The sequence below is a fragment of the Calidris pugnax genome, unplaced genomic scaffold (genome assembly GCF_001431845.1).
Source record: "Calidris pugnax isolate Ruff unplaced genomic scaffold, ASM143184v1 scaffold62, whole genome shotgun sequence".
Classification (NCBI taxonomy): domain Eukaryota; kingdom Metazoa; phylum Chordata; class Aves; order Charadriiformes; family Scolopacidae; genus Calidris; species Calidris pugnax.
In genome coordinates this window covers 158805-175005 of record NW_015090782.1, presented here as the reverse complement: position 1 = coordinate 175005, position 16201 = coordinate 158805, and the positions used below count along the sequence as shown (strand labels likewise).

At 43.3% G+C, this 16201-nt stretch overlaps 1 protein-coding gene across 1 annotated transcript in view; it reads right to left on the bottom strand.

Moving 5' to 3' along the window:
• Positions 1–14788, bottom strand: part of LARS2 (leucyl-tRNA synthetase 2, mitochondrial) — a 128668-nt gene extending 113880 nt beyond the window's left edge. Inside the window, exons 1-3 of the mRNA XM_014960599.1 lie at positions 14718–14788; positions 10325–10453; positions 8025–8133 (exon numbers count right to left, since the gene is read on the bottom strand). The gene's annotated coding sequence lies outside the window, so the exon portion shown is untranslated. The remainder of the gene's footprint in view (positions 1–8024; positions 8134–10324; positions 10454–14717) is intronic.
• Positions 14789–16201: the final 1413 nt, after the last annotated feature.

Here is a 16201-nt window from a genome sequence, read left to right as displayed (position 1 = left end):
TCAGTGACCTTGTGCAGTTTAAACAGAGTGAAAATCTCACCGCTTTGTATGCACAGTGGGCACCAAAAAAAATGTAGCGTAAACCAGCTGGACTCCCCAGGTTTGATTACCACTTGCACATTTATGCAAATCGTTCCCCGTGAGTTCTGGGGAAGCGACACAAAGCAGAAAGGTTTCCTACAGCTCGTCTTGGAGGGAGGGGTGTTTTTTTTTGTCTAATCACCCAGGATAGGTGATGACACCGAGGCACATCCTCTTTCCCACTGGACTGTGCCTGTCCTAATGAGTCCTTGCTTGCTCTCTCTCTGCAGAAAATGCTCTTCCCTGTGCTGAACAGCACATTTAACCACCGGCAACTCACCCGGAGCCTAGGGAACCTCAGCTGTACGCTCTGCCTCAGTTCCTTTCCTGCCAGGTAGAGCGGTGTATGTGATCAAGACGGCACATCTGAAAATAGCTCGTTGGAGACGGTGCTGCTCAGCACTCCCCAAAGGGCTGCTAATTGCCACGGCAGCCCGGCACAGCACACCCCGGGGACCTGTGCTCTGCAGATTAGGAATTCACACACACGGGGAAGCAAGAGGCGGCGATAAAGAAAAAGAAGATCCAATCAGACAGGCAAACAGGGGGAGAACAACCAGTAGATAGAGTGAGGAGCGTCAGGGATGAAGGCCAAGCAGCAGGAAGAAACCAGGGAAAATGACAAGTACATCTTCAGAGCCTCAGTAGGAGTCACACACACCCACCTGTGGCCAGCCACCAACCTGCATGCCCTGAATGAAGGCAGATGAGCCACCTAGAAAGCCTTCAGACACACCATGCTTTGAGTGTGCATCCCCTCTGGGCTCACTCCTTGCAGGCTTTGTTCAGCCTAGTTATAGGGCTGAAGTCTCTCAAGACCAGGCTTGCTTGATCTCCCAGAGCTCTGCCATCTCCCACTCATCCATCCCCTGCTCACCACAGCATGTTCAAAGCATCTTGTTTGAGAATCTTTTTCTCATCTGCCTTGTCAAAGATGTGCTACGCACACTCGTAATATTACACAATGGCGTAACTAGATCCTCACTAATAAATAATAAAGTTTGGCATATAGTTAGTATTAAAAGGGGCATAACTTCCAGCTTCAGTCCATTTCCGACACATAATATTTGTATTCTTGTGCTCTTGAAAAGCATAATCACAAAACTTCCATGCTTTTTCTACTGAGCAAGCCATCATTTTGTTCAGATACAGGCAGTGGAGCAGCTGATAAAGATGTCTGGGTTTCCAAGGAGTTAGCCCTTGAATCAATGTCTCGAATAAGAGGCCTGAATAGCTAAAAGTTCTCCCCCAAAATCACACTTTGAGAAGCCCTGACCGCTTTTGCTTTATTACAGTGCTTTGCAAGGGTGAAATTAAGCTGCATAAGCACGACGGAGCAGGGAAGTTCAGCCTCAGCACAGAACTCCCCCACGCACCTGTTCTTGTAGAAACGGAGAGAAAGCTCTTTTTAAGAGATGAAACACAAATCTGAACATGACATCACCAGAAGCATCTCGCTGGCTGGCACGGGCTGGGAGCAGGTTACGGTTTCCTAGCAACTCCTGCAAGCAGCTCGCTTCAGCGGCAAAGCATCAGGGTTTAAGTGGCAGCCGGGCACCTGGCTGCAAAGCCCTGCTCTATTCAGCAGCAGAACCTGGTGTTCGGTGGCAGAAATCAGAAAAAAAAAGAAAAAAAAAGAAAAAAAGAAAAGAAAAAAAGAAAAAAAAAGATGGGAACATTATTAAAGACCTCCACTACAGCCTCCAAAGCGACCCTCTTTGGGGGCCCACCCTGTTGTGGTACTGCATGGTAGATGACAGGCTTTTCCTCCAACAGAGTCCACTCCAAAAGGCAAGCTAGGACATGCTGGTGGGACAAACCAGTAAGGAAGAGAGTACAGTGAGTGTCTGATGGATCTGCAAGGGTTGCTGTTAGTTGACACCGGATGCCGATATCCATAAATTCCCCTCTGCAGCTCTGTATTGATCCTAATCGCCTGTGCCCAGCTAATGCACGTGTTCTAGGAAGGCAGCTGGCTTTAACTGGAAGACTCCAAGCATGGAGGAAATCGACCATCTCCTGTGTTCTGCAGCAGGGTGTCTGCAGGCTTCCCCGGCCTTTTGCACAGGAAAAACCAGTGCAAAAAAGCCTGAACAAACCCACCACCAGCACAACCGCTCCACAGACTTCAAAGCCATCGCCACTGACTTGGTCATGTGAATTATATATTTATCTGTCTTCACATTTGCAAGGAAGAACTGCACCTCTACTTTGCCTTTCCCAACCCACGTTGGCATATCCCGAACCATCCACATGGTCAGGATTTCACCCGGATTTGCCCCATACCTTGGCATCTGCAGAGAAATGAGACGCCTCCCATTTCTACGTGTCAGTGTCCCAACTGTCTCCTTTGTGGGAGAGCTAAGAGACAGGCAAAGTCTGCAGCAGAAAAGGGGTGAGCTGACAGCAGTCTGTACTCAGCAGCTGAGGAAACGTGAATTGTGCGAGCATGGTGTAATGCAATATATGATATTATTTATAATCTCATCAGGCTTTTCAAGTCTTCAACTGCTTCCCCGTTAGATTGTCATAGATTTATTTCTAGATGACAGTCACAGCTTCTATTTGATGTTAAGATGCCTTTTATTTTTCCTGTTAAAACACTGCGATTCCAGGAAATGCACCTATCACTTCGGTGTCCAGCCCTTTTGATGGACTGTTCTCAGTCAATCCTTTCATTAAGCGAGGTGAGCCATGATGTTCCTTCTGGCAGTATTTTCATCACACTCTCCTCTCCTGCAAGCCTGTCCTCTGGTGCAGGATATTGCAGTCTTGATTAAGAGAGGGTCCGTGATGGGGTGATAAACACGGGTGTAGATAAACCCCCCAGAGCAGGGGAGAGCAGCAGGGAAGAGAAGCCCTGGGGAAAGAGGTCCAGACCCACTGGAGGGACCTGCTGACACTGCTCCTGCTTGCTCACAGGTCTCTGGAGATCACCAGTGACTGGTGTACATGGGTGTACCTCCCTGTAAGAGGACAGCTTTTTCGGTTTGCAGCAGTATCTGTACTTCTGAACTGCATCATTCCAGAGCTCTGGTCGGCTTTCTTTGGGGGGAAAAAAAAAAAAAAGGAAAAAAAAAAAGAGGGATTTGCTCTACATCTACAGATGTTACTCTGTCTATTGCTTTGGCATTAGTGTCCCTGAAAAAGCTTAGTGTTGTCCCTCCAGAAAATGTTACACAGGTTTATAGGAACAGTCTGAGGCCCAGGAGCGAGGCGAGTTATTCATGAACACACTGGCTAACCTTTGCCAGTTTTCTTCTCGTTAGTAGCTTCATACATGAAAATACAGGAGCTGCTGTCAAGGAGCAGGTGAATGGTCCACCCATTACCATGTCACTGATTCTTCCATTCCCCAAGACTGTAGAGGAAAGTGATGAAAAAGCAAATAGTAAACAAATAGATTTGCCTGCTAGCAGGGAAGGGAGACTACTTCTTATCTTCATGCTAGTAACTTGATTTCTCCAGAGACACAGAAGCTTATAACCCTACATCAGATGGGATAGAGAAAATATTAATACTTTAATAATTTATACAAACATCTATTCCTTTTAATAGCCTCACTAAGTTTTTGGCTTCAATGGTTATTGTAGGAGGTTAACTGTATCCTCTATAAAATTACTTCCTTTTATCAGATTTCAATTTGTTGCCTTTCCGTTAACATCTTTTTCTTGTGTTATATGAAAGACTAGAGAGCAGCACCCATTTAACCTTCTCTACGATGTCCATGGGGAGGGGGGGGATACGACTCTGTCACATCCTTCTAATCCATGCCCTCTCCAGGATCAGCATTGCCAATTTTCTGGCAAATGCTGTTCCTGTGCACCTAGGAAGCCTTTCAAGATACCAGCTTCTCTTTCATCTGTCATGGTTCTTCCAGTGCGGTGGTCAGAGCTGCAGGGCACTTAGGGAGGACGTGCCATTCCAGTCTTGCAGTTTAATGCTGTTGGGGCATCTAGTTCTGCTCAGCTGTTTCGGGGAGAACTGGCTTCACCTGGTGAGGCTGGCAGAAATCCTGCTTCACTGAGGAGCCCATGCAAAGAAAAAAGCTACAACACAACCTTCAGCAATCCCAGAGAGGAAAGGGACTGATTGTTCTTTAGCCTTCCCCTTTTTTTCTTTTCAACAAACTCTTAGGAAAGAGTAGGAGCTGCTAGAGAGATAACGAGAATAACAAAAATCCCTGCAGTGCAAGATGTGTGGAGGCTCGGAGAGTCGTGGTACCATCTGTGCCTGTCTATTTACAGCCAGAACAACTAACGCCCAACTAATGGTGAAGAGAAGCAGAGCATCATGTCATGGAGACAGCTCTCTAATCTTACATAAAAGCAGCTTTCTGAAAAGCCTGAAGCCTTCAGATGGAGAGAGGAACGATCACAACTTACACTTAGGAGGGCTTATTTATGGAATGGTGGAAACACCTCTGTTTCAGCCACATCCTTTGAACCATCTTCAGCCGAGGCTCTCAGGCAAGCCTGGCCAGAGCTTTTTCAGCAACACAAAGTTTACTACACACAAAACATGGCGTTACAGATAGATCCGTGGCTACAGAAAAAGACCGGTAATGAGGGGGAAAGCAAGCACCCTGTGAAAGCAGCCTGCTTATTTTGATTTAAAAAAAAAATTTTTGTATTTGGTAGAGCTGCTGTGTGAAAAAAATAGGTATTAGTTGAAGGGAATAAACGAGCTCTTCCCATGTTTTGAAAACATATATGTTTAGGCTAGAATTTTAAAACATAATTTTTGAAATATAAGGAAAACGCAGAGTAAAATCCACTGTGTTTACCTCCATAGCATTGTCCTCAGGGATAATTTTAGACCCCGTGACTCAATTTGACTCCAGCAGGGAAAAGAGATTGGACTGGAAGAAAGTATTGTTTTCAGGTGAAATAGTTGCAAGCAATTATCCACCTAATGAATGGAGCTGGGCACACAGGGAAGGAGCAGGGACACATTATATTCTGAAGCAGGAGACACACCTGGGGAAAGGAGAACTTGGGGGCCAGAGAGAGTCCCAGATGAAGGAAATAAAAGGTAGAAAGGAAGGAAAAAGCATTCGGACTGGGGAAGTCTCTGAACAAGGGAAGTCAAGTTCTGTGTCTGTGGTTTAAAAGAAAGTATATAGAAAAGAAAATTAGGTTTCACTTAAAACGCAGCTTCCAAGGAACTAAGAACATATAAAGAAGTCTCTAAAAATCAAAGGCATTTTTGGATTCATAAAATGTATGTGTTTAAGTGCTCAGCTTTTGCCATTGGAAATTTTAGACGCTAATGATGAATAAACATCCAGCTAAGTAATATCTAAAGTTATAAACACTACCAGAAAGTGTGCTAAATTTGCTCACTGTTCTATCTCCACTGACTTCAGTGGAGCAGGGAATTACTCTCTCTGTCCCTTTATGGTTTTTTTACTCATTTACTTATTTCAGAACAGATATCTAGACCTCTGAACACTCACAAAAGTATAATAAAAAAGGAATAAAACCCACAATACAAGAGAAGAACAAATGGTCACCACAAAGACAGGGTACACTCAAATATAGTCACAGCCCAGTGGAGAGAGGGAGTGAGCCATTACCATCATCTTATCAAAAGTCCTGGAAGAAAAGATGAGTATTCAGTGTTATGTTTGCTCACAGAAACAGGCTCCTGCAAGAGGTTGGTCTTTTTCCCTTCTGACTGTCAAGTTTCAAGGGATGAAGGAAAAATATCTCATTTTGCTGGTAAATTGTGAGGCTATAGAACTGTTCTGTGACCATCCAAACTACTGCCTCGAAACATCTCTGGAGAACTTCCACCAGCCTCTCAGAACTCTAATATGTACAGCCCAAACCTGCTAATTAACAAAAGTGCCTCTGAAGATTGTACCACCAAATAGATGCAAATTATGCCTCTAATTTCATTCTTCATTACATTCCTTGTTTCCCTTTGATGCTGTAACGCCTTTTTCTCCCCATGACAACACACTAGCAATGACTGATAACATCTTGAAAGTAATTGCTAACATTTGAAATTTTATTTTTCAGCTTTAGTTTTGTAGGGACTTTTCTTTGACCACATCTGGGGTTTCTTCCTAATCCTGCTTCAGCTTTCTCCAATCCTCCAGGAATTGATTCCCCTTTTCACTGGAATTCTACAATTCTTTGCTCTTGTTCTCTGCTTTTTTTTGGCCAACTATGGCAAATAGTTATCAGACCAACTTAGGATGTTTGTAAAAGCAGGAATGACTGCAAATCTAGTGGGGTTGAAGCCCGGCTACATGGCCTCATCATATATAGTTTGTGAGGCGTTTATGCCTCTATGACATATACTCTATGACATTTTAGGTAAGAAATTCCCTTTGACATCAGAGTTGCCTAAATACCTTTGAGGAAGTGGACCTCTGACAAGGATGCCAATGCAACTTGCCTGCACTAAAAAGAAAATGTATGTTTATTAGAAAAGGAATGGAAATAGAATTAAATGCCCCAGCAGCTAGTCAAAAATAAGTTTCTTTCTATAGATAATAAGGACATATATATATATATCAGTATATAGATACGAATATTACACATTCTTATAAAAACAATAAGATTCTTTTATCTTTATGTATGTCCTATAGTTGTTGGGTAGCAACAACATTTTCAACACTTACACAACTTCACACAAAGCAAACTCCTAATAATAGGAAAATTAAGACATTTGGAATAATTTGATGCTATGTGAGCTATGAAAAGATGTCCTTGACTATTCAATTGTCTGCTTTTTACATATTTGCCTCCTTGGCAGCCATACATTTGGCATCCAGCATTCCCTACCTTTGGCATTTCTTGGTTGTTTCTCCTTTTGCAAGCGAAAGATAATGATAGTACACCTTTCATTGTTCAAAATCAAGCTTGTTCCATAAAGGAAGCACAGGATGAACTGCTGTGGTGTAGCTACCCAGATCCCACACGGGAATGCAATCAGAGGAACTGAATGTCCTACGTGGGCTAGAGCTAAAGAACGTTTCAGATGCAGACACTCAAATAGCGCTATAATTTGTCTACGGAAGAGGTTGTGGAGACATTCCTTTGTTTAATGGACCAGAATATACCAAGGATATGTTATAAATTTAGTAACACTGACTTAGGTTTCAGTGTACTGCCAAAAATAAGTATACCAAGTACTCTTAGAATGGAGAATGAAAATAAAGGCAGGACTTAATCTGATGGTAAAATGAGGTATTACTGAATCCATCCAACTTAACAACTTAATCATTGAGTAAAAATGAAGTAATTGGTAACATGTACACTAAATAACTGTTATGCATGCCACAGAAGAGGTGAAGGCAAGAAGAGATGTCTTATTACACAATCAGCATAAAAAGCGGCATCCGGACTGCAGAAAATCATCACAAATTGTAGTAGAGATCCATTCAATGTTCAGCAAATCCCCTTAAATATTGGCAAACATTTCTGGGTCATGCAAGTTTTCCTGAGTATAGTCATAAGGATGTAATATGGTATGACCACAAATCTCTCTCTTTTGGAGAATTATAGGAAACTAGTTACCCTACCGAGATCACAAAGGAAGGTTTTCAATTCATAGCACAACCAGAGGAAATGGGTAGGCTAAAAATAATAACTCAATCCTCCTTTTATTCTTCAGGCATCCCTAAAGAATGACATTTTGGGGAGGGGTGTCATTAATACAGGGAAGTATTTGTCTTGTGTTAGAAAAACAGAATAAGCTCCTTAACTCTTTTGCATAGTCATGGAGGACTGACTTCAAAGAGGTTTTCTGTAGAAAAAGGGCCATCGTTTTCCTTCAGCTGTGTCAGAAACAGCCATTTTACCAAGTAATGGAGTTGATTCTGCTTGTTGTAGACTGTAAGTCATTTATCTTCTAAAGGAGAAATGCCAAGGCCATAACATATACATATATATCTACACATACATATATATATGCACGCAGACGTTTACCTGGCAAACAGCTGTACCATTCCTAGCTGCCTGTCGCCACATCTGTGTTAGATGTTGCCAACTGCCCCAGCTCTGCCAGTGGAATTGTGCCTTGTGAATGCTCCCTCACCTGAAAAAGAAAATGTTGGTGGGTTCATCTTGCTTTTAAGGATGAATATAAGCCAATAGTCACAGCGCAGACCAAACAGAGCTGACACAGCAGGGCGGTGGGCAAACAAATGCTCCAGGTGGTGGGTGGCTGTGAGCCCCAGGAGAGCCATGAGCAGACTCAATGCTGTCCTCGGGTGGCATTGCCAGAGTCAGGAGAAAACATCTGCCCAGAGCTGTGGGCAGATACCAGTCTCCTTGACACAGAAGATGATTGTGAGCTCCCCGTACAGTTGGCGGCATCTTGACCACCTGACAGTAATGACTCTGTTTGGAAAACTTCTCCAAGTGAAACCTGGAGCATTTGTCCTTATCTATTAAATCAAGCTGCTGATCTCTCAATAAACAGAGATGGAGAACTTGCATTCACATCAACACTGGTTCTGAATAAAAATCTAGTATGATACTACACTCAGAAAAAGCATGTCATGTAATTATTGACATGTTTTTTTCAAAACTAAGGTCTACCTACAGTGAACAGGCAGGCTTTAATTGATTTCCCTACCCTTTCATATTTTCCCTTCAACCAAAATCAATGTAATTTTAGATTCAGTTCCTCTGGTTTGCTGTTTGCATTTTTTAAAATCCACTTTTATTACAACATGTGTTACCATGTAGGTTTCCGATTCACTAAACTATAAATAGAGAGATTTCCTTGCTGTGTCCTGTGCAGCTACTTTAATTGCTCATGTTTTCAACCAAAATCAATGTAATTTTAGATTCAGTTCCTCTGGTTTGCTGTTTGCATTTTTTAAAATCCACTTTTATTACAACATGTGTTACCATGTAGGTTTCCGATTCACTAAACTATAAATAGAGAGATTTCCTTGCTGTGTCCTGTGCAGCTACTGTAATTGCTCAAGGTTGAATGTTCGGTGGTGTTAATGGGAACTCTACAGGGTGATATAAATATACAGCAGGAGAATCACAATATAGGAAAATGTAGATGAGCCCATCAAGAAATGCATAAATGTAGGCATTAGGTTAGATAAAACTAAATATAGAATTAGATTATTTCTTTGTATCTGGTTCTGATGTGATACAAACAAGTGTATGGCAAATCCAATGGCAAATGCAAATTTGTGCTTAGCATTCATATTGTTTCCTCCTGTGAAGAAAGGGATTAAAGTTTAGGAGTGGGTCTAAAGAAAAAGATCAATGTATGGAAAGAACAGCCTGAATTCATTAGGAGGTTTGACATCAATGTTAGAGCATTAGTGAAGACTGTCTTAGGTTTCACAAACTCTCCCCACATTCCAAGACCAAAAGCAGAGACTTCATAAAGCCATTTTGTTCATGAGACTCCTGTAAGCATTTCTATGTCTTTGACTGCATCCCACTGTGAGCTTTCCTTGAAGTTTCAGCTCCAGAAGTGCCCAAAAAGAAGTGAATTGATCACAGATGACACCTGCTGTTTACTCTCACCCTCTGAGTTTCACATACTTTCAAATAACACACAAAAAAATTTAGCCAGTAAAAATGGCACAAATACAGTACAGGTTTTCCTTAAGAGATCTGCTTTATTTAAAAGATCCTGCATAGAAATTCTGTCAGTCACACCTGGTGCTAGGCTCCGATTAGCAGAGAAGGTCTGTAAATCTGAAGCTGAACTTGAGATGAGTTTCTGAGGAAAACAGATTTCTATTTACCTCATCTATAATAATAATTTCAAGCAAAACAGGTCTGGGATGAGGTCACAGTCTTCACCCTACCAGGGATTATTTCCATCTCGTTTTCTTTGCTCCAGACCTGTCAATCCTCATGCAATGTGTTCCTCCTTCTCTGCCAAGGGCTCAGATATCACCACAGCTGCACAGCCTTTCTCCATCTTTGTGATACCCCATACTGCATGCCCAGGCTGGCTTCTCTAGAGCTTGGCAGGACATCTGCTCTGACATCCCGGGCTGAGAGAAAGGCATTAACAGTGCTCCACATGCACTGGGAGCTTCTTGGTGGGGCTTCATGCCTCTGGGTGCCTGCTAGAACATACACATCCCAGCTGCAGTGCTGCGACTCTTGTCATCCTGTGGACCAACACACCCCTGCAGTGCCCTCGCCAGTGACTCACTGCACTTGTTTTCCAGGAGGAAGAAAGGTTTCAAACAGGCAGGAAACTAAAGCCACTGAGGTCCCAAATCACCATGACCACTTACCTGGGTAGGTAACTGTGAGCACTTGCCCAGTCCTCTCTGGAAGTCCTGCTGCAAACGTGTTCATCTATCTTGCTAAACTGGGGGTTTAATACCCTTGAATTTCATGTCAAAGCCACAAGCGGCAGTCACCTGAAAAAGGATCAGGCAAGGAAGTGCTGAAATTTGAAGTTCCTAAACCAGAATTTAGGCTTCACAGTCTGCTTTCTGCTTAGGTCACGTGCCTGGGCAGTATCACATTCCAGCCCTCTCTCTGCTATGAACCCCCTAACTTCAGCAGCAGAAGTTCCCAAGTCATCAACTGGAAATAAACCTTGCTCTCCAGGGGAATCTCTCCCTGCCCTGGTGACAAGACAATCTTCCAACCATGAGCCTTGTTTCTCCAGCCTGGACCATTTCTGGCCCTGATCTGTGCTCAGGAAGCCACCGCTGACTCAGTGCCCTGCACAGCTGGAGAGCCTTGCCTTGTGGCAGCCCCACATGTCCTCCTGATGCTCCATGCCAGACCATGGCAAGGGCAGGTCTAAGCTGCAACTGTTGGCTCAACAAGTGAAAAGCTGAGCAGAAGACCAGAAGTATTTAAAAAGCCCTTGGAAATCAGCTACCAGGTCTTTTATTTTCAGCAGGGAGAGAATAATACCAGGTCTTTTATTTTCAGCAGGGAGAGAATTATATGCTGTTATCTTCTTCCTCCGCTGTTATCTTCTTCCTCCTCTCATGCCAACAGTGTGACACGAGGATGCCCACTGGTGCCACACCTGACTCAGAAGTGGAGAAGATCTAGTCCAAGCACATATAGGAACCGGCAACAGCGCCAACAGTGTGACACGAGGATGCCCACTGGTGCCACACCTGACTCAGAAGTGGAGAAGATGTAGTCCAAGTACATATAGGAACCAGCAACAGCATGAGCTGGTTTACTTCTTACCTCCTCAGCCCCTTCAGTTTTCCCCTTCCTTTTATGATTTCCTAGAAAAGCAAAGTAGCTTCAGCTACAGCTTCATGCCCACTGAAAGTCTGCAAGTCTCCGGCCCTGAATAATTTTCTTGATGGGCAAAGATACAGGAGAGTCTTCAGCTCCCCCACCCTTTCCCCAGATTTTTTCATCTGACCCCTCTGCACCAGCAAAGCCATCAAAGAAAATGAGGCAACAGGAACTAATTTAGATCATGAGAGTTTAGGAAGTTTAGGAGTGAAAAATAATTTGACGGGGGAACAACTTGATTGGATTTAAAATTCTGCACCGTAATGGGCTGTGTGGGGGTGATAATCGCTACTGAATATTGGGGAAGTAGCCAAGCAAGGAGAGAAGGTCCAGCACAGGCAGAGGTATTTCTGCTTCCCACTTCTCCTGTGAGGTGCTTGCAAGGGAAGCCTTTTCTGCTGCTCCTGCAGAGCACACACAGGCTGCAACTCATTGCCATTTTGACAAGGAGGTCCTCTTGCCGAAAGGAGGGAGCACGCATCACGTTGACTCCGCACACAACTGCACCTCTGCATTTTCCATCCGTGTATTTACTTAATGCCACAATGCTCCTGATGCCTTTCCTTCTGCTTAAGAACTAAATAGTTGGAGAAAACAAACTTGCCTTTCCAGTCAGCTCAAAATTTTCTGTCATTCTGGGAGAAATCCCCAGTCTGTACTAACCCCCCAAGCTCCAAAATATAACAAAATAAATTAGCTCACAGAGAGCACTGTTTTGAAGTGAGTAGTTCATTATCTCCTTGCCTAGGGCAGAGGATTGACGAAAGGAAGAAAAGATCCAGATATTTTCTGGATTCTTCCTTGGAATAAGTTACAGTTTTAATTAAAAATGCTGCCTGGCAAGATGGCTGATGTGCACAGGCTCTGTTGGTGCCCAGAATGGAAAAGTCTCCTTGAAGGAGGGCTATGCACACGTTAGTCTATGTATCGCTTTCTCTGTCTTGATTTGGAACAGTAAACTGGAAATACGTATTTATTTTGTTAACTTTTAAGGATAAAGTCAGGATTGTGACTTGCATTCAGAAAAAAAACCCAACCCAAAACCACTGCTAAAAATCCAATGAGCTCACTCCCTGCTCTGTTGGCCATGGTGGGTGTTTCAGGTGCTGGGAGAAGCAGTGCTGGTCCACCAGCAGCCCCTACATCACCAAGTGGCTCTTGGCAAGGCCACAAGATAAGGCTCTGCTCTTCTCCCCCTTCCCCATGTGCACAACCAGCTCCACCTCTTCTGCTCTGCAGTGCCATTTGCAGCTGGGGTGAAGAACTTGTCTTCCTGCACAGTCTACACTGTCCTCCTTTCAAGAGAGATTGGCTTCTGCAAAGAAACCAAACACCAGGCTCCGGGATAAACAAACAATTTGTCATGTGCAATAGATGTATTGTGTTCATTTGTGTTGATTTGGGGATCATTTTCTGGGTAGTACGAGCATCCAGCTGGGAAGGGAGAATGGGCAGCACAGTCCTCCTCGCCTCCAGCGCTGTTTTAATAGAACCAACAGTGCTGTCACCCAAGAGACTCCTGAAGAAATTAAGTAACATATACAAGGCAACAATTGCTTTTTTTTTTCACGAATGCCAAATGCATTTCTGATTTCTTAGTCCCTTGAAGTGTTTCGGTGATTTCTGTTCTAAATCTGCTTTGCTGCTATCCCCTGTTTCTCCATGGATAATGCAAATGGGCACAACTCCTCTCTACTGGGGCAGGACTGCTGGTAACCTTCCAGGGCCCTCAGGATGTAACGCTGATTCCTAGACTGATTCCCTCTGCTTATATACACAATATTTGCTCCCTGCAGACAGCAGTGATTACGTTGATGATAAGAATGCTTATTGCATTGGTTCTTCCTTTGTCTAGGAATGTATGCCTTAGTGGCCATCCACACACAACGCATACTGGCAAATCCCTTCTAGTCACCAGCCCTCCCATCCCTTGAGGCTTTATGGTTCCAGCTCCAGCAGGACATTGCTTTCACAGAAGGTCCCAAGGTTGTTTCCGAAGCAAGACTAGTCCAATGGACGTTTAAAAAAATAGAAACGAAAACGTTGAGCTCACTTCTAGCAGTTTATCTAGCAGTTAGTGCTTAAATAATTAGAAAATCACAAATTCTTGACTGTAAACACTGAAGGTGCCACAGATTATAGAACAGAAGAATATAAATGGAGGGGGGGATATCAATTCAGTAAAATACGGCCTTCAAGGAACAGCATTTGTCTTGCATCTTAGTATAGTATTTCCACTTCATTTTTTGGCTTTTTACACTATTTAAGATAAAGAAATAGCATGCACTCATTTTTGAGGTATCAGATTATCCACAAGAAGATTTAACCTAACAGAGTTTTTTATACTCCATCAGGCACAGCTATTGCAGTGAAATATTGCTCCTTTCCATTCCCTAAGTCAATAGAAACCAAATACAGCATATTCTCTACCTTCTTTTCAAAGCACAGACATAATGGATGCTATTTCCTTGAGACAACAACAAGTCAAAATAAAAAGAAGACGACAAAATTCTTGAAATACTTAAATTGGCTCAGGCTGCAAGTCCTAATACCTTTTAGTGTCCTGGGTCCCTCAGTTAATAAATACTGTACTGAACCAAATTAGAGATAGGGAACTAATACAAAACTGAGCAAAGCTCGGGTTCAGATTCTCAAAGACACTTCATTCAGCCTCTAGAGTTCAATTCCAATAAGCTCAGCCAAGAAAGGTCTAACTGGCTGACCAGTTATGGAGCAACATAAAAAACTCTGTTCATAACAAGCTCTTTGTATGATACAGACAGCTTTCATTTGGTGTGGGGCACAGATGACACTGCAAAATGGTGAGAATAAGGTTCAAAAAAATGCAAGACTGCAGGGTCAAATTCTTTACTTGGGATATGACTCCAATTTATGCCAAAACCCCTTTAAAGTGGTAGAGCTATAGGACATCAGCAATAGCACACATAGCTTAAATTGTAATTTGAATTTAATCTTGGGGAAGAAAGTCAAGGAGCAAAGAGAAAAAAGGTTCTTATTTCATGGGAACTTATTCCTCCATTTCCCATAATTGCTGCCTACAACGAAGCTCTTTCCATTTTTGGACAGACAACTGCTACTTTGCTGAGCAATACAGGTATTAAAGGCCCTTTCACACCTTCCCATTCGGCCCCGACAAAGCTTCATGTCACAACACACATTAAAAGTGGAATAAGTACCAGATGATAAAGTGTTCCAATGATACATCTGAGTGACTGTAAAAACAGCGTCATCATTTTTAACCTATTAAACCCAGGAGGTTTCAAAAGGTACAATGAAGAAGGCTACTCCTGCCTCTGCCCCACCGCACCAGTGCCTGCCCTTCGTCCTCTGCACTGGTGAGGTAAAAGCAAGAGAGAGAAATCTCTTTTGGTTTGTTCACAGGATAATTACCTGAGCCTTAAGTGAAGCATGCAGAAAATATCCTTTTTCTTTATCAATTTGTGGTTATATCCAGAAGGAATGGGATGGCTTAGATCCAGATGTTTCTGGATAACCCGGGCACCATTTTGCAGACTCCACTGGGATAACAGCTTAGTTGCTGGTTGTGTAACTCATTTTTATCCTGCCCAGCTGCATGCAAAGGTTAAAAAAGATATAATTAGTCCCCTTCTCTGTTCCCACCTCTGGCCCACACAAACCCTGTCTCTTATTCAACCTGTCACTGTTAGCAGTATTATCCAGGTCTCCTGAAAAGAGACAGCAATGAAAAAAATTATGGTAATTTAATTCAGAATGATCTTTCCTTTGTAGTTTGCACATTACTTTTGCAGATACATCTATTAATAACCTGTAGGAATCAGCTTCTATTTACGTAGCACTTCTCTTCCCGAAGGGTCTCTGAGTGCTTTGCTAACCTCAGGGATCATTTCATTCTTTCCTGACAAGCGAGGCTCAGATGCACCTTTATGGCAAACTTCAGGCAAAGGATGGGGAGAGAGGAACGCTGAGCCAACCCACTCCTGCAGAGCTCTGCTAGAGTCCAGCAGAAGGTCTCCTGTCCCATGCAGGTATTGTTACTCCAGTGCCTGAGGCTCACTTTGTCCTTCTCTCCCTGCCTTCCCTCTGGCTGCGCAGAAGGAGCTCCAGAAACCGAGGAGGTTCACACTGATACTGTGTGGTGACGCTTCCAGTTCCCACTCCATCAGCACGGAGCTCATCTTAAGCAATATCTATGGCGTTAAATTAATTATTCATTCAATTTAATTAAGTACTGGAAGCCTCTGGGAACGCCGGGGAGAGAAATCCTGCATGACTGTTACTGTTATTTCTCTATGGGTCTTTTTTTGGACCACAGGTGCACCTACAGGCACCACCAAGACTAGTTCTCATTGTGCTAGGTGCTGAAGTGGTATCTGCTCAGCTGTAGCTCAGTGTTGTCTGGTTAAAGGACAAAGAGGCAATAGGCACACATTGAAATACAACAGGAAATCCCATTTAAATATGTTTTTTCAAAGACTGGCATGTTTCCCAGAAAGGTTGTGGAGTCACCAACCTTGAAGCTACTCAAAACCTGACCAGACATGATCCTGAACAACCTGCTGCAGTTGACCCAGATTAGAGCAGGAAGGTTGGACAAAGATGGTCCCTTCTAACTCAAGCTATTCTGTACTTCTGTACACTTACATACAGCAAAATGCAGAACATAGCTCCAGGTGCTTGCAGTCACAGGTAAAAACTGGAAGGAGCAGTGGGAGAGCGAAGCACCTTGTTCTGTCCACAGCTACCAGACAGGTTGACCAAAGACTTAGGATTCATTCCAGGGCCTATTCTGATGGCCCCTCTACCAGTCCATGCTGGGGACAGAGCATGGAGGGTGAGGAACTGCCTCCCATTCAGAGCTCAGTTGTTACAATGGGCTTCAACATTGCTCAGTG